The sequence below is a fragment of the Suncus etruscus genome, chromosome 3 (assembly GCF_024139225.1).
Source record: "Suncus etruscus isolate mSunEtr1 chromosome 3, mSunEtr1.pri.cur, whole genome shotgun sequence".
NCBI lineage: Eukaryota > Metazoa > Chordata > Mammalia > Eulipotyphla > Soricidae > Suncus > Suncus etruscus.
Window position 1 is genome coordinate 141,439,423 of NC_064850.1, and position 22,785 is coordinate 141,462,207.

Here is a 22,785-nt window from a genome sequence, read left to right on the forward strand (position 1 = left end):
TTGTGCTAAATAATTTCTTTAATGATTCAAAATTTCCAAACTTAAATCCTGAAAATTGGCTTTACTATTGTATGGAAGTTTTTCTGATGTCTTTTAGCAATTATAGACCTGGAAAGAAAGTCTATTTTATTCATTCTGATTTATTGACAATGTTGTGTATTTTGCCAGCCATTGATTTATTTTTGAAAAAGCAAATATTTTCTACTAAAAAACACTTAACATTTTTGCATAAATAGAAAAATTTTTTTACAAAATCCTTTGCAGAGCCATAAAAGTCTAAATAGCCAAAGCTTAAGAAAGAGCATTATGTGTATACATTGTGTATATTTATGTGTATATATATAAGCATATGTATATACTTACCTAATATACTGAATTGTCACTTAGTTTTCATATAAGATATAAAAATTACTGCTGAGTGAAATAAGTCAGAGGGAGAGAGATAGACACATAATAGTCTCACTCATCTATGGGTTTTAAAAAATATTAAAGACATTATGGTCATAATGCCCAGAGACAATAGAGATGAGGGCCAGAAGGACCGGCCTCACCAATATGAAGCTCACTACAAAGGGTGACAGTACAGTTAGGGAAATGATTACACTAACACCTAACATGACAATGTTAATGAGTGAGAGAAGTAGAATGCCTGTCTCAAATACAGACAGGAGTGGGGGGAGTAATGGTGGTGGGAATTTTGCACTGGTGAAGAGGAGTATTCTATTTATGACTGAAACCTAACTACAACTATGCTTGTAATCATGGTGCTTAAATAAAGATTTTATTTTTAAAAAATGATCAGGAAAAAAAGATATAAAAATTATAAAATTATAAGTCAGTACAAAAATAAAAAATATAAGTCCAATTATTAAAAATACCTATTAAAATAGATTTTAAAAATATTTCTGTGTTTTTTCTCTTTATATTACAAAAGAACATAGAATTTTGCAGAATGAATGGACAGCAAATTCTAGCATATAGTCATACCGCTACTGGACATCTGAGTTCTGAACACCACAATTAGTTTTCACTAAATTACTGTCCAGATTATCTTTGATTTTTTTTTTAATTTAATTAGATTTTATTGCAACCACTGTGATTTACAAAGCCCTTCATATTTGGGTTTTAGATATACAATGTATCAGGGCCAGTCCTACTAACTTTCTCTACCGTATTTCCACAGTATATCCCAACCACTACCCTTTTCCCTCCAGCCTGCCAGTATAACAGGCCCATTTACAATTTAGATTGTTTGAGTCTCTTGTCCATTGTTGTTGACTTTGGCTTGGGTATTTGGGTCTATCCATTTTATATCTCCATCAATGTACATGACTCCTCTTCAGCCATACACCTTTACAATAGTGTTGTAGATATTATTTGACTTTTGCTAGTTTTAGAAAGATACTAACAGAATTAAAATTTTGTTTGGGTTCCAAAACCGAAACAAACACAGAGTTAGAGAATTTTAAGTATTCCATTTTAATAACACTTATTTTTTTTTCTAGGAAAATACATTGAATCTCTTTGTTTATAAATAATGTCTGTTCATGTTATCATTAGATACATGTTTATGAAACTTATTGTTATTTTATGTGTTCCACAGAACCACATTAAATTTGAACCTATTTATTTATTTATTTATTATTTATTTATTTATCTTGGTTTTTGGGTCACACCCGGCAGTGCTCAGGGGTTACTCCTGGCTCCATGCTCAGAAGTCGCTCCTGGCAGGCTCGGGGGACCATCTGGGATGCCAGGATTCGAACCAATGATCTTCTGCATGAAAGGCAAATGCCTTACCTCCATGCTATCTCTCCGGTCCCTAAAACGCATTTAATAAAATTTAAATCATTCCTTTTTTTTTTTTTAGCGAACTACAGACAAAAAGAAGTTACAACAAACTGATAATGAGAATGATAATGAGAATCTCTGTTTTGAGATCAGAGATGTGAGACAGCCACAGAAGTAAAAACACTAAACCAAAGTATTCACAGGAAACCAGCTTTAGTAAAGAAGTTAAATAAGATTGCTTTCCCACAAAAATCAGCAATTTGCATTTCTAAATACCTTCAGCAATCAGAAACTGCAAATAAAACTGAGGATGGGGAAATATTTATGGTAGCTATTAAAGTTTTATGTATCCAAGGATAAACCTTAGCAAAAAGTGTACAATAATAAATTTATTGAAAGACATAACGCATTCAGGAGGAAAAGTTCTTGGCAGAAGGGTGTTTTTGCCTAGTTACTTGTAAACTCAATATAATTTTTATTTGTTTTTGGACATACCCAGCTGTGCTCATGGCTTATTCTGCTTACATCTGGGATTACTCCTGGTGGTATTCGGAGAATCATATGTAGTGCTAGAGGTCAAATTCAGGTTGTCGGATTCAAGGCAAGCACTCTAGACACTGTACTTTTTCTATAGCCCATACTTAATGTAATTTTAATTAAAAGCTCAAAATCCCATTTTAGATATTGGAAAAATAAATTATAAAATAAATGTTTAGCACAAAGGAATTTGGAACCAGTTTGGAGAAAGGAAGGCATTTGTCCTACCAAATGCTAAAATGACAAGTCTTTGGTGCGAATTTATCCTGTAGGCCAGGTGATCTCTAGAATGAAAGAAAACTATGCAGAGGCCCACACATACCAGGGAAGTCTTGTGTATGTAATAGAGCTGGCACAACAAGACAACAAATGGTTGAGTAAATGGTGCTGGAACAGTCATTTAATATTGATATAAAAAAGAAATAGATTCCTACTGCAGATATCCAAATGTAAGTCTTAATTATATTTAGTGTAAAAGGCCAAACTTAGAAAACTTTAGAAGATATGAAATTTTTATTTGTAATTTTGCAATAGGGGAAGAAAAGTGATGAGGGAATAAGCTTTTTTTCTGATTTTAATAATTGTACTTCATGTATTTATTTTAATGAAGTCGTTTTATGCTTTAGTAAGTGTGACGATGAATCTCAAATGTTTTGCTAAAGTGGTAAATTAGAACTTCATGTGACTTAGATTCCCCTTTATGTTCTCTTTATGACTGTATAATTGTTATCAAGTAGCCAAATAACATCTGTTTTATTTGTATTTTAAAACCTATAAAAGAGTTAAACTGAGGGGCCTGAGCGATAGCACAGTGGTAGGGTGTTTTCCTTGCACTCAGCCGATCCAAGATGAACCTTGGTTTGATTCCCCAGTATCTCATCTGGTCCCCCAAGCCAGGAGTGATTTCTGAGAACATAGCCAGGAGTAACCCTGAGAGTCACAGGGTGTGGCCCAAAAAGAAAAAAAAAAAGAGTTTAACTGACAATTTGAAGTAAAAAATACTTAGGAAAAAAATAACCAACTACTGTTTTCCAAGAAGTGTCATGACGTTGAGAATGTCAGTACCAAATCGAATTTATTTAACTCCTAGTAGGTTTATCAATAGAGCATAATATCTTGATTTTGAATTCTTCCTTTATGGAAGATATTTTATGGGAAAAAATCAATTTTCAGACTTAGAGTTAGGGCAAATTATTGTTTCAGACTTAGGTTTTGGCTCAAAGTTAAGAGCAGGTCATTCAACAATTTCCTCTAAGGTTAGACAGTAGCCTTGCCTGTCAAAATGTAGAGTGTAGTTGGAATAACTTTTCACTGTTGCTTAAGCAAGTATTCTCATTTTTTTGTTGTTTGTTTTGTTTTTTGGGTCACACAGGTAGTGCTCAGTGGTTACTCCTGCTCTGCACTCAGAAATCGCTTCTGGTCTCCCTCTCCCTCTCCCTCTCCCTCTCCCTCTCCCTCTCCCTCTCCCTCTCCCTCTCCCTCTCCCTCTCCCTCTCCCTCTCCCTCTCCCTCTCCCCCTCTCCCTCTCCCTCTCCCTCTCCCTCTCCCTCTCCCCCTCTCCCTCTCCCCCTCTCCCCCTCTCCCTCTCCCCCTCTCCCCCTCTCCCCCTCTCCCTCTCTCCCTCTCCCTCTCCCTCTCCCTCTCCCCTCTCCCTCTCTCTCTCCCCCTCTCCCTCTCTCCCTCTCTCCCTCTCTCCCTCTCTCCCTCTCTCCCTCTCTCCCTCTCTCTCTCTCTCTCTCTCTCTCTCTCTCTCTCTCTCTCTCTCTCTCTCTCTCTCTCTCTCTCTCTCTCTCTCTTTGGATTTTGGGCCACACCCAGTGGTGCTCAGACATCGCTCCTGGCAGGCTCAGGGGACCTCATATGGGATGCGGGGGGATTGAACCCAGGCCTGTCCTCGGTTGGCCTTGTGCAAAGTAAACCCTACCACTGTGCTATCTCTCTGGTCCCCTAATGTGATCTCTTACGAACCCAGGAGTCACGAGAGAATTGTCGCTTTTAAGGCCTATGGACTGGATTTTTTTATTACTCATTTGCTTTATTCTAATCTCTGACCCTTATAGACAAGTAGAGTACAATCTGATCATTGATGACAGGAATTTACAAATGCTGAATCCCTGGCAATGTGGTCAAACCACTACATCACACATTTCCTTTCTTTGTATTAACTTTCAAGACTTAATTTTAAAAGAGCATAACTTATTTATATGATTTCAAAGTAAAAAATTATGAGTTAATAAAGATTTTTAAAAATTTAGTGTCATTTGTGTTTCCTAGTGTTCACCCCCAAAGTAGCTATTTTGATAAACTTTTGAATTATGTTATTTTTAGTATAAGCAATATAAAAATACATTTCTGTTCTTCTTTTCTTATGAAAAATCTATACAACTTGATCAATTCCAGTCCTCATGATCTCATATTCTTCATTGCTATCAGTTATTTATTATGTAATCTTAAATGTGTTTTTGAACCAAGATGCCCTTCAACAGATGAATGACTAAAGAAACTGGTACATATACACAATGGAATATTATGTAGCCATCAGGAGAGATGCAGTCATGAAATCTTCCTATACATGGATGTACATTGAATCTATGATGCTGAGTGAATTAAGTCAGTGTGTGTCAGTTGTTTGGTCATCCATGAAACATCACTTCCTACTCATGATCTGCAGGTGCAAAGTTTCCAAAACAGTGATGCAGGCACTCCCATTAGTAGTTGTAGCTAATTGTCAGGTGCTGCTCTAGGTAGGAAACTGATATATCCCAAGGAAAAGCAGGTGAACAGAATTGTTTTCTTCCTTTTTTTTCATCTTTTAAGACAGTCTTTGGATAGATTCTACAAGTTTAAGTTGTTCTTTATAATTGAAATTTGCTGATGGGAGAGAGAAGTGGTATTGATATTTGAATAACATTGTTTTCTTCTAGTAAATACGAAATAAAATTATTCTCATACTTAATCTCTGCCATTGTTGAATTGTTGGGTTTCTGCAGAGCAAGGAGTAATAGAAATCTGGTGTTTCCGCTAAGAGTTTAAAGGTGTGGCTGACCTGCACAAAGCTGGTTGTAAACTTATATAGTCAGAAGTGTAAACAAGAGGTGACTAGAGGCTTGAAGCTCTGTTATTCATTTCTTGGTCCCTTGATATTACTTTGCCCACGTGGAGGTCTCATTACTTCTCCTTTTGATCCCTAGGCTTTTTGAATCTCTTATGTAAATATCCAATTTCGATTTCAAGTTTGTTTTATTTACACTTAAAAATCTCATATGTCAAGAGAAATAAGATAAATGTTTATAATCAGGTACCTTCTTGCTTTATTTGAAAACTAGAAGGGGTCTTGTATATATGCACCCCATACACACAGAGTTTTGAGTGCCCCTAAGAAATAACTTTATGTGCTTTCTGTTTTGTTTATATTTTTTAAAAACCCATCTGCCCTGTTCTATTTATTGTGTCCATTTATTTTATCACAGTAATTTGTAGGTTGGTTATTTTAGACTTCTGATGACATGTGGGATTTGAGTTTTACAAATACATCGAGGTGTTTCTTTCCCATTGGAGCTGTGCCAATCTAAGTTTTGCCTTAAGGAGATGGCCCCATGAGACACTGAGGTTCTTTGGTATTGTTTGCTTTGCTTGTTAGCTCAGGAGGAATTTTTCCTTTTAGAAAACAACATGGATAATAAGTGTTTGCCAGGTAAATGAATTATGGAAATGACTTCTTTTAAAACAAGAAGTTTGTTTGCTTGCCTCATGCCTTAAAAAACTTAAGGAAAATTTGTTTTTTATACAGCATTTTTTAGAACACTTTTATTGCATAAGATATGATTTATCTTAAGTGTGGGATGGAACCGGCTGTTAAGTCATGTTGAGAAAGCATCCTGTCAAACCAGAACACGAAGCCTTAGAATGAATTTCTACTATACCATTACAAATCTCAAAATCTTCTAAATGTGGACAGTAACTGTCTGAGAATCTTCTGATTCTCAACCAAAGCCCATTTCCTCTGTATCTGGCAAATGTAGGAAATGAAATGGATATAGTAGCTAAGAATGCATACTGTTGGGAACTTGAAGAACTGTTGATCTAAGATGATAATGTGGTTTGTGGTGAAGCAAGGCAGAGCCACTTTTTAGCATAAGATAAGGGATGGGGCATCGTGTTGCACCAGCATACTAGATGCCTGTACTCATAGAGTACTCAGTTGTAAACATGAACAGAAATGTCACTGGCATCTTCTGTTGGTGACAAAGTAGGAATTTTCTAACAATGGATCATTGTTTTAGTATTAGTTTTGGGGCCACTCCCAAATGCTGTTTAGGGCTTACTCCTGGCAGTGTGCCTGAAGGTTATTCCAGGCAGGATTTACGTGTGATGCTGAGGATAGAATCTGGGTCAGCCACATGCAAAGTAATGCCTTCTCTGCTCTACTGTCTCTCTGGCCCCTGTAAACAAGGGTTCTTCACAATATTGTTTTACTTTTATATATATATTTTTAAATTTTTTTGACTTTTGACCATTATCAAGCATTCTAGTAGGTGAATGCATGCCATAATCCTAAAAAAAAAAAAGAGGCATTGATATAATTTGCTTCCTCCTCTGAGTTTGATTCTGCTTCTGTGACTTCATGGAACTATATGGCTTTGCTAAGCATAACCTGTTTGTGTTATGAAAGCTGTTTTTGATAGCCTGCTTCTGCTGGACAGTGAACCATATTCCACACTCAGGTACTCCTGAGCAGGAAGGCTAGAGCCCAAGTCTGTCTCATTGACAAAGCTCTGGTTTGGGTTTTTTTGTTTGTTTGTTTGTTTTACTCTTGAATTGTTGGAGATATGTTACCTTTTCCCTTTCTGTTTATTTTATTGGTTTATAGCAGGAGTGGCGAACAGGATTATTTTTCTTTTTTTTTTTGGTTTTTGGGCCACACCCGATGACGCTCAGGGGTTACTCCTGGCTATGCACTCAGAAGTCGCTCCTGGCTTGGGGGACCATATGGGATGCCAGGGGATCGAACTGCGGTCCGTCCAAGGCTAGCGCAGGCAAGGAAGACACCGCCCGACCTGTGAACAGGATTTTGACCCTCACTCAAAATGGCAAAATGCAATATGTGTTTAATATATTATTGTTAAAATTATATGCTTTTGTGTGAGTGTCTGTCTGTTTTGGCAGGCCACTGCATGATGTGGCTCTCTGACTCTCACAGTTTTAAATTTTGGCTCTTTGTGTTGAATTTGTTCGCCACCCCTAGTTATAGTGTTATGGTATTTCAGGCCTATCACTTAACATGCTTCTGTATGGAATCAATAACATTTACCATCAGCATTTTAGCCCCATTTTACTACCAGAAAGACTGTCTTTTCCTATTTCCTTTCCTTTCCTCAGGTAACCACCAAAGCCTTACCTGAGTCTGGTTGATTTGGAGTGTTTTTGCAGTTCCTTTATTTGTTTTAATATAGTCACCATGAAATTACAAAGTTATTCGTGGTTGGGTTTCAACACCATCCCTTCATCAGCGTCCACTTCCCTCCACTAAAGTCCCTCCACCCCTATTTGCATTTGCCTTCTATCAGTCTTCTACAAGAGGCACCTTATATATGTATATGAATTTTTGCACTGTGGTTTACAGTACTATTGCTGATAGGATTTTATACATAACACTTGATGACCTTTCAGTACCATCTCCTCCTGGTTGAGCAAGTTCCTTTTTAAGCTGTTGTTTTCCTACGTCGACTTCAGATTATGAGCTCTTTACAGTACTGTATAAAATAATAATGTTTGCAATTACATTTGGATATAAAATGGTATTTCTAATGTCTTCTCATAAGCTTCATAGAGTATAATTCTCATAATATCTGAGTTATAGATTAGAAAGATATTATTACAGCCTCAATTTTACAGATAACACAGAAAAATACAAAAAAATGGCTTGGTCAGTTTCACTTAAGTCAATTTCACCAGGTCTCCTTAATGCAATCTTTCCACTTTTTTGGGGGGGGGGTCACACCTGGTTACACTCTAGGTTTAATCCTGGCTCTGTCCTAGGGGATCACTCGGGATCCCAAGGGTGAGGGGCACATGAGATGCCAGAGACTGAACCTAGGTTGACAACATGTAATGCAAGTGTCCTATCTGCTATACTATTACACCAGCTCCAGTGTGTTTCTTATGTTCTGAAAATTCTGGGTCTTTATAGATGCTTTAAAGAACAGATTTACACATATAAAATTAAAAGCTTTATATTCTGAAATTTAATATCATTCACTCTGACCTTTAATGTAATTCTACTGGTTTCTTTTGTAAAATAATTTACAGAGAATCAACAACATAGTCCCAATACAGTTTTTTTCCCAAACCCAAACTGCCTACTTAAGGATACTTTTCATAAACATTTATGATATTTCAGGCAAAACATAGGTAGATTAGGGCAGATCATCATTAAAAGTAGACAACTTGTGGCACCCCCCTCCCATTTCATAAGTACACTACCAACATCAGAAAGCCACTGTGTCATTCAGTAAAGTATTCATTTGATTGTCAGAATAGGAAATATTTTTGTTTTGATTTGGGGGCCATACCTGGTCATGTTCAGAGCCTACTATTCCTGGATCTGTATTCAGGGATAGTGCCTAGCAACCTGGGGGACCACATAGAATACCAAGGATCGAACCCAAGTTAACTGTATGCAAGGCAAACACCCTACCCACAGTACTATTGCTCTGGCCACAGAACAGACAAGATTTAGAGGGTCAGCTCATATTCAGTATATGGCTTTCATAAACCAACCATGATTTTCTAAAAATGAAATGAAAACAGCAGAATTATCCCTCTGAAGGTCTATAGTTGAAAATCTGTTGCTTTTCTGAGAGCTCTGCCATCTGAGCAGGACACTGGGGAGACCACACATCATCTGGTAACCCCCATTTTGGTGTCCAGGTTCAACAGCTCTGGGCTCATGGAAAACGTGTCTGTGCTGACAGTGGAGACAGGACATAAAAATGAATTTTAGTTTCTCTGTACCACAGGGCATTTGGTGAAAGTGGCTAATGTGTTTCAACACCAGAGACTCCCACCGCCTGGGAATCCAGAGGACTTCTCTCAAAACTAGTAGGGAAAGGTGTTTTCTCCCTAAGTCAGTTTGGTTTTGGAGATAATTCTCTTAGTGACCTTTACCTGTGCCTAAAAAAAATTATTGGTGTGTTATGTTTGCTAACAATATAGTGTTAAAGAATGTAAGATCAAATTCTGCATTTTTATAAACCTTGAAAACAAGGCATATACAGTTATCAAATACTTATAACTTTCACTTGGTGTCTGTCTTGAGCTCCTACAGTTTCCTGTGCTGGGTCTGTTTGGCCATTTCCATTTTCTGCAGCTCTGTTCCCTCCTTTGCCCACATCACCTCCTCCTCTTTTCCTTTCTGGTACCTTCTCTCTCTCCCTAGCACGGGTCTTTTTAGACTTGGAGTCTGGCTTTGGAAGAGAAGGCTTAAAAGACAGACGTACCTCAAATATTATTGTGAAAGATCTGTAATTCACATTGGTCACAATAAAAATTATTTAAAAAATATAAAGACATCTTTGCAGAGCTTCTCTGGGCTTCTTCCTTCACCATGCTCTTTGTCCTGTAGGTTTCCCTTCAGCTTTCTCTTGGGCATGGTGGCAACAGCAGGAAGATGTTGGGCAGGAGGGTGTAGGACACCTGGGCTTTGGTTAGTTATGGGGCTGTTCCACCTCTTTTTCATGCTGCTTCCTAACTCAGTTATTAAACATCATCTACTGTTGTCTCAATGTTGGACACTGATAAATTAGGATATGGAACCTAACCTCTGAATCTGTTAAGTTTCCATTTCTACCAATATGAACATTTCATATTTCAACCACGTGAACATATTGAAAATCATGCCTATTTGAAATGTATCTTGGATAAAAATGTATTCTTAAACAATCCTAGAGGGAAATTCTTTTTTCCCCCCTATGGTTAATATCCACCATTTTTCTGCCAAAGTGAAAAACTCCAAAGAATGCAGGAATACTTTATTGTGTATTATTTTCATTTTTTCTTTTTCTTTTTTTTATTTTGGATTTTGGGTCACACCAAGTGGCACTCAGGGGTTTCTCCTGGATCTGCACTTAGAAATCACTCCTGGCAGGCACGGTGGACTATATAAGATGTGGAGATTCAAACCACTGTCAGTCCTGAATCAGCTGTGTACAAGGCAAACACCCTACCGCTGTGCTATCTCTTTGGCTCCATTTTCTATTTTTCTTAACTAACACTTGCTTTTATTACTCATTGAAATCAAGCTTGAAAATATTTAGGATATGATTGTCATAATCTGTCTTATCTGAAATAGCAGAATCTTAGAGGTCAGTTGGCTGCTTGTATATAATTGTGTGTTTATAACTTTGGATGAGCTTTCTTAGCTGAAGAAACCTCTTTAGGCTTCAAAAAAGGAATGCTGTTCTTTGCAAGAACAGACTTGCATGCTCTGCTCAGAGCAATCAGAAAAGAAACAGACTCTAAACACTAGTTAGTTAGGAAACTAACACTCAAGTCAGATAATACCATAGAGGTTTTATGTATCAGAGTAGGAAAGGACTCAGAAATTCAACTCTCCCTAGCAATTCTATATTTTACAGTAAACAGTAAAAAGCATTTCAGAAAACTTTAAAAAAAGTTAAATTAAGCTGTTGAGCTAGCTAAAGCCTATCACAAGCAAATGGTATTCATTCTGAAATAATTTTCTAAAAAAGCATTTCATTGCCAAGGAAAGAGGCGGAGTGGTATTTGCAGAAAGACACTTTTGTTATTCAGTACAACTCTGCTTGTGTCATTTTCTTAACTTTTTCCCTTAGCTCCCAGATGTATATTTTTAAAGATCCTAAATCCTTTTCTATAGTGTTTCAGGTAACATAGAAACTATTAAATACTGCCTTTCTCAAAGCTGCATTCTAGAATCAACCATTGCATCAAGTTCTCAAATCTAATAACGAATTATAGGGCCTTGTACCTTACTTCCTGTTGCCTCCTACTGAAATCCAAGCCCTTTTGGAACACATTCAAGTTTTCTAGCACAGTACATGCTATCTGGGATGTAAGGATGCCCTGTCTAATGATTTTTGCTTACTGTGATAAACATTTGATAGAAATCCTACTGTAAGTTTTGATAGTCTCTAACTCAAAATCTAGTAGTAGGCAGTAGCTACCCTTTGCTGGTTGCAGCTCCCCATCAGCTCCATCAGTCATCCTGTCACAAGGATAGATAATAATCCAGACTCTGCAGTCTGAAGGAATCCTCTCACCTTCCTTCCATCTGGTTCCAACACCAAGAAGTAGGCATGATTTTCCTTCATTTTTTTAATCACTTTATGTTTTTACTTCTATTCCTGAAAAATGCCATCTGTGTGAGCTGCACGTCATTTTGCTATATATAAAACAGGCTTAGTGCTGGATGATGATATCCAAATATAAGATCATATAAGTGTTTTATTATTTTTTTACCACATTTGAAGTAATTTGGACAAAGCTATAATAATGTTCAGAAGGTTAGGTACGTTAAATATATTTTTGATTTAACAGTATTTTCAACTTAGAATGGGTTTCTTTTTTAATCAGGACATAAGCCCATCAAAAGTCAAGATCTGTATAGACTTGCAAGAAATATCTATTACTGTGAGTAAAGGCTCTTTCCCCTTTCTCTGCCAATAAAATGACTATGTAGTAATAAAACAGCCTTAGAGTTGCTCTGAAATGTAAAATTTCATAAAAGATCTGTGCTCTCTATTAGTAAGCCTTTCGGCTGTAAGAGGCCTCGGTAAACCTTCGTATGAAGCAGGAGTCAAAATGGAAGATGGGAAGGCTCTGTTCTCTTTTGCATACAGCAACCTTTTCATCCATGTTTTATCATGTTTGACTCTGGTTGGGTCAAATGACCGTGCCATGATATGCTTTCTATACTTAATTTCAGTTATTTATAGATGTTCCAGCATTCACTGCATGCCATTTTAAATATTCTTAAAAATAAGGGTAAAAAAAAAATAAGGGTGAGCAAAGAATAGTCACCCTGTCCTAAATGAAGGAATCCTCTCACCTTCCTTCCATCTGGTTCCAGCACCAAGAAGTAGGTATGAAGTGAAGGGATCCAGCTGCCCAAAGAGGCAACTTCTTGCTAAACTGTGAATCCAAAGATTGGTTCACAGGTATTCTCATCAGTCTGTTTGGTTTGGACTGCATGGCAGCATTTACACAATAACCTTGTTTTTGTTTAATACTGCCATCCCCATAGAGTCACACCAATTTAGATGACAATGTGTATATGAAGTCACCCAATATTCAGAAACAAATGAAGTAACAAAATGGTCTGCTAGCACCAAGAGTTTACTAAACCTCCTGACCACTTAATGACCTCATTGGAGAAACAATAAGTTTCACAAATTTACTCGTCACCTTTTTCCTGTATTTCTCCTGTACTTTGTATTTCTTTTTTCTCTCTATTTTTTCTTTTCATTAATTGTTTTGTTCCCACTTACCTAGAAACAATGCATTATGGTCAATTATGCCAAGTATGTGATACATGCTCTTTAAATAAAGTAAACCTAAAAACGTCTTATAAAACAAATACTACTTAGCTTCTTTGCTATGCTGAACCAGGTTTATTAAGTGATGATCATAGTGTCACTTTATCATTTCATAGATCAAGAGGGAAAAATAGTGGCGGTATGTGCTTAATAGTTAATAGCAGACCTTAAATGTTCTAGGCCTTAAATTTAATCTCTAAAATGCAAAAGACAAAATGAAAAATAATCTCAAATTGCAAAAATAGTGAAATAAAATACTGATATAAGTACATAAAATTATCAAAGTAAATATAAAATAAGAACTAAATTGTTTATTTAAAAAAGCATTAGAACTTAAAAGACATGACATATCTCATCATAAACTCAGATTGACTTTGTTTTGGAATAGCTTAAATACTCAGCCATTGAGCCAAGCTTATCGCCTTGCAAATATAATTCAGTTGTGATGCTTATCTATGTGATTGTGGCTTACCATCATTCAATTCCTGTTACCGCACATGGTCCCCGAAACACTGCCAACATTAAGGCCTGAGCATTGCCATATGTAGCTATCAACTTCCACGTCTCTGTAAAAAAACAAAAAAAGTAACCCAAGTACTTAAAATGGCATTGTAGATATGCAGAGAGAACCTGATATTCCTATATTTGTCTGAATACAGACCTGGAAATTGGTGGAAGACACATTGAAATATCAGTCATCGAGGAAGAGTTGTGATGTAATCTCTTCTTTAAGACTTGTCCAAGCTTGCTGCTCTGTTGAAAGGCAGATTTTAGAAATTAAATTGTGTTGAATAAGCAAATGTTATCTTTCATTGTGTTGGTGTTGATCTATTGTTAAATTATTTTATCTTTAATAAGCCTTGAAAGGTCATAAGTCAGCTGATAAATTAAAAACTAAAAGCAACAATAACAAAAAAAAAAGTAAATCTACTGAAAGAGGGGAATACCTTTTAACTGGCTTTGTGAATCCTAGAGACTTGTGGACTCTTGGTTCTCTTAAATGGGGAAGCATAAGGTTATATTGTTATCATATTAGTAAGTCTTTTCCTCTTCAATTATCACTCACTAAGTACACAGTGCAGTTTTCTGGAGACTGGCTGATGTGATAATGGATTGATATAGAAGTAAATGAGATGCCAGCATCTTTTGTTAATCCAAAAATTAAAGAGATTGTGAAATGTCTTATTTGAGTTATTTTTACTTTAGAAAATGTGGTTCTTTTTGTAAAGATGATGAGTTAAAATATTGATTTGCTGTTAACCAGTTAAATTTTTGTTTTTAAAATAATGTATGTAGAATAGATAAAACCCATCATAAAAGAAAGCGATCTCTTCAGGGTCGAATTTATCTTAAACCAATAAGTTTAAGGAATGCTAACAAATTACAAGGAGTTTTTGTTTTTGTTGAAGAAAAGTTTATTTTAAGTATTGGAATCCACAGATATAACTTGATGAGTCTGGGAAAATGCATATACCCATCTAACTAATATCCCAATCAAGGTATAGAACTTTTCCAGTACTACAGAAATTTCTTCTAAATGCTTTTCAGTCATTTATCATTTCCAACCCTGTCATTTATACTCCTGCCATGACCATGTGGATTATTATCAATTTGAAGTTTGCGTGAATAAAGGTGCTCTAATATTATTTTTATTTTATTTTATTTTTTTATTTGGTGGGGGGCTTAGGTTTAGAAACAGCCGGTAGTGCTCAGGAGTTATTCCTAGCTCTGTGTTCAGGGGTCATTCCTGGCAGTGTTCTGGAGACCATATGAGATGATGGAGATTAAACTTGGGATGGTTGCATGCAAGTCAAACACCTTACACGCTGTGCTATTGCTCTGTCTCACCTGCTACAAAATTCTTAAACACAACTTTGTATGGACATGTTTTCTTTATTTTTTTTTTAAATTTATTTAAACACCTTAATTACATACATGATTGTGTTTGGGTTTCAGTCATGTAAAGAACACCCCCCATCACCAGTGCAACATTCCCATCACCAATGTCCCAAGTCTCCCTTCGCCCCACCCGACCTCCGCCTGTACTCTAGACAGGCTCTCCATTTTCCTCATACATTCTCATTATTAGGATAGTTCAAAATGTAGTTATTTCCCTAACTAAACTCATCACTCTTTGTGGTGAGCTTCCTGAGGTGAGCTGGAACTTCCAGCTCTTTTCTCTTTTGTGTCTGAAAATTATTATTACAAGGGTGTCTTTCAATTTTCTTAAAACCCATAGATGAGTGAGACCATTCTGCGTTTTTCTCTCTCTCTCTGACTTATTTCACTCAGCATAATAGATTCCGTGTACATCCATGTATAGGAAAATTTCATGACTTCATCTCTCCTGACAGCTGCATAATATTCCATTGTGTATATGTACCACAGTTTCTTTAGCCATTCGTCTGTTGAAGGGCATCTTGGTTGTTTCCAGAGTCTTGCTATGGTAAATAGTGCTGCAATGAATATAGGTGTAAGGAAGGGGTTTTTGTATTGTATTTTTGTGTTCCTAGGGTATATTCCTAGGAGTGGTATAGCTGGATCGTATGGGAGCTCGATTTCCAGTTTTTGAAGGAATCTCCATATCGCTTTCCATAAAGGTTGAACTAGATGGCATTCCCACCAGCAGTGGATAAGAGTTCCTTTCTCTCCACATCCCCGCCAACACTGTTTGTTCTCATTCTTTGTGATGTGTGCCATTCTCTGGGGTGTGAGGTGGTATCTCATGTTGTTTTGATTTGCATCTCCCTGATGATTAGTGATGTGGAACATTTTTTCATGTGTCTTTTGGCCATGTGTATTTCTTCTTTGTCAAAGTGTCTGTTCATTTCTTCTCCCCATTTTTTGATGGGGTTAGATGTTTTTTTCTTGTAAAGTTCTGTCAATGCCTTGTATATTTTGGAGATTAGCCCCTTATCTGATGGGTATTGGGTGAATAGTTTCTCCCACTCAGTGGGTGGCTCTTGTATCCTGGGCACTATTTCCTTTGAGGTGCAGAAGCTTCTCAGCTTAATATATTCCCATCTGTTAATCTCTGCTTTCACTTGCTTGGAGAGTGCAGTTTCCTCCTTGAAGATGCCTGTAATGTCCTGGAGTGTTTTGCCTATGTGCTGTTCTATATATCTTATGGTTTTGGGGCTGATATCGAGGTCTTTAATCCATTTGGATTTTACCTTCGTACATGATGTTAGCTGGGGGTCTAAGTTCAATTTTTTGCAAGTGGCTATCCAATTATGCCAACACCACTTGTTGAAGAGGCTTTTCCTGCTCCATTTAGGATTTCCTGCTCCTTTATCAAAAATTAGGTCTGGGGAACATTTTCTGAGTATTCAAGCCTATTCCACTGATCTGAGGACCTATCCTTATTCCAATACCATGCTGTTTTGATAACTGTTGCTTTGTAGTACAGTTTAAAGTTGGGGAAAGTAATTCCTCCCATATTCTTTTTCCCAATGATTGCTTTAGCTATTCGAGGGTGTTTATTGTTCCAAATGAATTTCAAAAGTGTCTGATCCACTTCTTTGAAGAATGTCATGGGTATCTTTAGAGGGATAGTGTTGAATCTGTATAATGCCATGGGGAGTATTGCCATTTTGATGATGTTAATCCTGCCAATCCATGAGCAGGGTATGCGTTTCCATTTCCGTGTGTCCTCTCTTATTTCTTGGAGCAGAGTTTTATAGTTTTCCTTGTATAGGTTCTTCACATATTTAGTCAAGTTGATTCCAAGATATTTGAGTTTGTGTGGCACTATTGTGAATGGGGTTGTTTTCTTAATGTCCATTTCATCCTTATTACTATTGGTGTATAGAAAGGCCATTGATTTTTGTGTGTTAATTTTGTAGCCTGCCACCTTGCTATATGAGTCTATTGTTTCTAGAAGCTTTTTGATAGAGTCTTTAGGGTTTTCTAAGTAGAGTATCATGTCATCTGCAAACAGTGAGAGCTTGACTTCTTCCTTTCCTATCTGAATTCCCTTAATATCCTTTTCTTGCCTAATCGCTATAGCAAGTACTTCCAGTGCTATGTTGAATAGGAGTGGTGAGAGAGAACAGCCTTGTCTTGTGCCAGAATTTAGAGGGAAGGCTTTCAGTTTTTCTCCATTGAGGATAATATTTGCCACTGGCTTGTGGTAGATGGCCTTCACTATATTGAGAAAGGTTCGCTCCATTCCCATCTTGCTGAGAGTTTTGATCAAGAATGGGTGTTGGACCTTATCAAATGCTTTCTCTGCATCTATTGATATGATCATGTGGTTTTTATTTTTCTTGTTATTGATGTTGTGTATTATGTTCATAGATTTACGGATGTTAAACCAGCCTTGCATTCCTGGGATGAAACCTACTTGATCGTAGTGGATGATCTTTTTAACGATGCATTGAATCCTATTTGCCAGTATTTTGTTGAGGATCTTTGCATCTGCATTAATCAGTGATATTGGTCTGTAATTTTCTTTTTTGGTAGCGTCTCTGTCTGGTTTAGGTATCAAGGTGATGTTGGCTTCATAAAAGCTATTTGGAAGTGTTTCTGTTTGTTCAATTTCATGAAAGAGTCTTGCCAAGATTGGCAGTAGTTCCTCTTGGAAAGTTTGATAGAATTCATTAGTGAATCCATCTGGACCTGGGCTTTTGTTTTTCGGCAGACATTTGATTACTGTTTTAACTTCATCAATGGTGATGGGGGTGTTTAGATATGCTACATCCTCTTCCTTCAACCATGGAAGATTATAAGAGTCCAAGAATTTATCCATTTCTTCCAGGTTCTCATTTTTAGTGGCGCAGAGTTTTTCAAAGTAGTTTCTGATTACCCTTTGAATCTCTGTCATATCAGTAGTGATCTCTCCTTTTTCATTTCTGATATGAGTTATCAAGTTTCTCTCTCTCTCTTTCTTTGTTAGGTTTGCCAGTGGTCTATCAATCTTGTTTATTTTTTCAAAGAACCAACTTCTGCTTTCGTTGATCTTTCGGATTGTTTTTTGAGTTTCCACTTCGTTGATTTCTGCTCTCAGCTTTGTTATTTCCTTCTGTCTTCCTATTCTTGGGTCCTTTTGTTGAGCATTTTCTAGTTCTATTAGCTGTGTCATTAGGCTACTCAGGTAAGCTCCTTCTTCCTTCCTGATGTGTGCTTGCAAAGCTATAAATTTTCCTCTCAGTACTGCTTTTGCTGTGTCCCATAAGTTCTGATAGTTTGTGTCTTTATTGTCATTTGTTTCCAGGAACCTTTTGATTTCCTCCTTGATTTCATCTCGGACCCACTGGTTATTGAGCATGAGGCTGTTTAACTTCCAGGTGTTAAAGTGTTTCTTCTGAGTCCCTTTGGAGTTCACAAATAATTTCAGAGCCTTGTGGTCATCGAAGGTAGTCTGCAAAATTTCTATCCTCTTGATCTTATGGAGGTATGTTTTATGTGCCAGCATGTAGTCTATCCTGGAGAATGTCCCATGTACATTGGAGAAGAATGTGTATCCAGGTTTCTGGGGATGGAGTGTCCTATATATATCCACTAGGCCTCTTTCTTCCATTTCTCTCCTCAGGTCTAGTATATTCTTGTTGGGTTTCAGTCTGGTTGACCTATCCAGTGTTGACAAAGCCGTGTTAAGGTCCCCCACAATTATTGTGTTGTTGTTGATATTATTTTTCAGATTTGTCAACAGTTGTATTAAATATTTTGCTGGCCCCTCATTCGGTGCATATATGTTTAGGAGAGTGAATTCTTCCTGCTCTACATACCCCTTGATTAATATAAAATGTCCATCTTTGTCCCTTACAACCTTCCTGAGTATAAAGTTTGCATTATCTGATATTAGTATGGCCACTCCAGCTTTTTTATGGGTGTTGTTTGCTTGGATAATTTTTCTCCAGCCTTTTATTTTGAGTCTATGTTTGTTCGGACTATTCAGGTGCGTTTCTTGTAGGCAGCAGAAGGTTGGATTGAGTTTTTTGATCCATTTAGCCACTCTGTGTCTCTTAACTGGTGCATTTAGTCCATTGACGTTGAGAGAAAGAATTGTCCTGGGATTTAACGCCATCTTTATTTCAAAATTTGGTGTTTTTTTTGGGTAGTCTTGTCTTAGATTAGGTCTTTCAGTTTTTCTCTTAAGACTGGTTTTGTGTCTGTGAAGTTTCTGAGCTGTTTTTTGTCTGTGAAGCCATGTATTCTTCCGTCAAACCGGAAAGTGAGTTTTGCCGGGTATAGTATTCTGGGTGAAGCATTCATTTCATTCAGTCTTGTCACAATATCCCACCACTGCTTTCTGGCATTGAGTGTTTCTGGTGACAGGTCTGCTGTAAATCTCAGGGAAGCTTGCTTGAATATCATTTCCCCTTTTGATCTTGCTGTTTTCAGAATTCTGTCTCTATCTGTGGGATTTGTCATTGTGACTAGGATGTGTCTTGGGGTGGTTTTTCTGGGGTCTCTTTTGGTTGGTACTCTTCGGGCATGCAGGATTTGATCACATATATTCTTTAGCTCTGGAAGTTTCTCTTTAATGATGTTCTTGACCATTGATTCTTCCTGGAAATTTTCTTCCTGGGTCTCTGGGACTCCAATGATTCTTAAGTTGTTTCTGTTGATCTTATCATAGACTTCTATTTTCATCTGTTCCCATTCTTTGACTAATTTTTCCATTGTCTGCTCATTTGCTTTAAGTTTTTTGTCCAATCTCTCCTGCTGTATGGAATTGTTATGTATCTCATCTTCCACAGCACCAAGTCTATTCTCAGCTTCTGATACCCTGTCCCAGAGCTTATCCATTTTGTCATTCACTTCGTTTACTGACTTTTTCAGTCCTGTTAGTTGTCATGTTATTTCAGTTTGGAGTTTTGTGATTTCTGTCTTCATATTTTCTTGGTTCTTATTAGTGTTCTGTTCAACTCGATCCATGGTTTCTTGGAGTCCGTTGAGCATCTTCCATATTGCTAGTCTAAAGTCCTTATCTGAGAGGTTGATTAGTTGGTTGGTCATTATCTGGTCCTCAGAATTGTCATCTTCATTCTCTATGTCTGATGCTGGCCTGCGTTGTTTCCCCATTGTCACACTTGTATTGTGGGTTTTTCTACGTGTTGTGGTATTCATTGTCTATATGATGCAGGCAGCACACTCCTCTGTCTCCTCCCTTTCTGGATGGGCTGACTTGCCTCTAAGGGAGGGGAGTCCTCCGTGGATGAAGCCTCACAGTGGGTCAAATCTTAGGCCCGAGCATGCAACAGAGAAGACAGTCCGGAGAGAAATGTTTGCTTCTGTGATATAGCGCCGTTCTTAGTGTGATTTTTCCTTCTTGTTGCAATGGAATTCTTTCCTTAGAAAGAGTGCATGGCCGCGTAGCAAAGCGGAGCCAAAAATGGCGTCTGGGCGAGCGAGGTTTCTGGAGCCTCTTTTTGCCCCACTCGCAAGAGTTTCACGCAAGAGGACAGTAGACAGACATAGACAGGTCACACTCACAGTTTTTCACAGTTGGGCCCCACTGGGCCATTGTACTTTCGCGGATTTTCCCCGCCTGGTGTCACACACAGGGAGCCGGCTTTTGCAAAGCTTAGCCGGTTTCGGACATGTTTTCATCCTCTATTTTAGTAGGATCTAGGATCTAAAGGAGAATGTTTTAAGAAGTTTTGCTTCTTTAAGACTTCTTTAAGAAGTTTTGCTTAGGGGCTGGAGTGGTGACACAAGTGGTAGGACATTTGCCATGCATGCACAGATCCAGGATGGACTGCGGTTCAGTCCCCAGTGTCCCATATGGTCCCCCAAGCCAGGAGCAATTCCTGAGTGCATAACCAGGAGTAAACCCTGAGTGTCTCTGGGTCTGACTCAAAAATCAAAAATAAATAAATAAATAAAAAGTTTTGCTTATAGTTTTCTTATTGTTTTTTAACTTGTTTCCAAAGAGACCATACCATTTATACTCCCATCAGCAATAAAAACTAATTTCAGTTATTTCACATCCTTTCCAACAACATCTAGTGTATGGCATAGTAGTTCATTGTAGTTTTGATGACATTTATTGAATGTTGAGTACATTTTAGTATATTTATAAGCCATTTTAGATCTTTGTGAAATATCTGATTATTTTTATCCTTTAAAATGAGCAAACCCAGGTCGGCAAATCAAGCACTTTACTTATTGTATTATATTGTTCTAGTCCTACTGTGTTACTTTTTTGTTGTTGTTGTTGTTAAATTTGTCTTACCTTTCTGTACTCATACTGTTTTATTCCTGTTAAACACTTGAAAACAAGTTATAAACATTAGTGTCTTTCCCCATAAATACTGCACTTTTAAGAATAAGGGGCCGGAGAGATAGCATGGAGGGTAAGGCATTTGCCTTTCATGCAGAAGGTCATCGGTTCGAATCCCGGCGTCCCATATGGTCCCCCGAGCCGGCCAGGAGCGATTTCTGAGCATGAAGCCAGGAGTAACCCCTGAGTGCTGCCGGGTGTGACCCAAAAACCAAAAACAAAAAAACAAAAAAACAAACAAACAAAAAAAAAGAATAAGGACTAATGTTACCTTTAATAAGATCAGTACAGTGCTCTCTTTGGCAGCACATACACTAAAACTGTAATAATACAGAGAAGAGTGGCATAGTACTGTGCAGGTATGACATGCATTCATGAAGCATTCACTTAAAAATTAAAAAAAAATTATATTTCTGGGACTTTTAAAAAACTTCTATCTGGGGGCCAGAGAGATAGCACGATGGTAGGGCATTTGCTTTGCAAGAGGCAGACCCAGGACCAATGGTGGTTCAAATCCTGGCATCCCATATGGTCCCCTATGCCTGCCAGGAGCAATTTCTGAGCAGAGAGCGAGGAGTAACCCCTGAGCGCCACTGGGTGTGGCCCCAAAACAAAACAAAACAAAATAAAAACAAACAAAAAAAGGACCCTTTTATCTTATTGAAACCATTTGTGATTTACAAAGTCCTTCTACTTTGGTTTCAGTCATACAATAAAACAGGGCCAATCCCACCACCAGTGTCAGTCTGTCTCCACCATGTTCCAGAGTGTATCCTATACCACCACCCTTATTCCTCACACACACCTGCCTTACTCCTCATACACACCTGCCAGTATAACAGGCCCATTTACAGTTTTGAGTGTTAAGAGTTTGGGTCTCTTGATTTCATTGTTGTTGACTTTCACGTGGATATTTAGTTCTGTTTTTATTTTCCTTTAATCTTCACCAATGGACCTGAGACCACTTGGCTCCTTACCCCATCCTTTCTTATTTGTGTTTCTCCTCCTCCTCTCAATTTCTTCATATATTTTTTAGAAAAAAGAAAACACAAAGTTGTTAATAAGTGTCTTTTTGTAATAAGCAATAAACCAACTACTAAAGACTCAAATACTTCAAGACTATCACTGTTTTAGTGTTATAAAGGTGAACTCCAGTGTAAACAAACCCTTTTGCCTTTCTCAACTAAAGTTTTTTATCAGAACTACAGAACACTGATGACTTTTCTTGGTTTTAAAAGAATTTTTGATTGAGATTTTGCCACCCTCCAAGTTCTGTTTATTCAAACAATCTCCTCAGGTCATTCTGAAATGATTGCAGTGAAATAAGACTGTTTAAACCAATGTTGTTCACCTTCCAGTCCTCAGACAAATGTCTGCAGATATAGAAAGGCTGAAAAATCACTGCTATGCTGCGTTGGTTATAATGGCTGATCTGTGGTCCTGCAGAGGACAGTTGCCATGTTGAATGTGCAAAAAGGTTGAAGTATGTTAGCTTAAATCACCCTTCTTTCTTGTATTAAACCTTCATTAGTAAAAGGAAATTATTCATATAGAAAGTATTCTAGTTTTAAATCTACAGCAACTCAGAAGATTGAAATCATTTGCTCTCAAGTAAAAGTTAACATCGATATCTATTTTCTTTTGATAGTGTCT

At 37.4% G+C, this 22,785-nt stretch overlaps 1 protein-coding gene and 1 non-coding gene across 7 annotated transcripts in view; both read left to right on the forward strand.

Annotated features, from left to right (window-relative positions):
• Positions 1 to 22,785, forward strand: part of OSBPL1A (oxysterol binding protein like 1A) — a 455,856-nt gene that overhangs the window by 393,557 nt on the left and 39,514 nt on the right. The window lies entirely within an intron of this gene.
• On the forward strand, positions 21,423 to 21,528 carry LOC126004927 (U6 spliceosomal RNA). Its single transcript, XR_007494135.1, has one exon. It is a non-coding gene; the product is annotated as a U6 spliceosomal RNA (small nuclear RNA).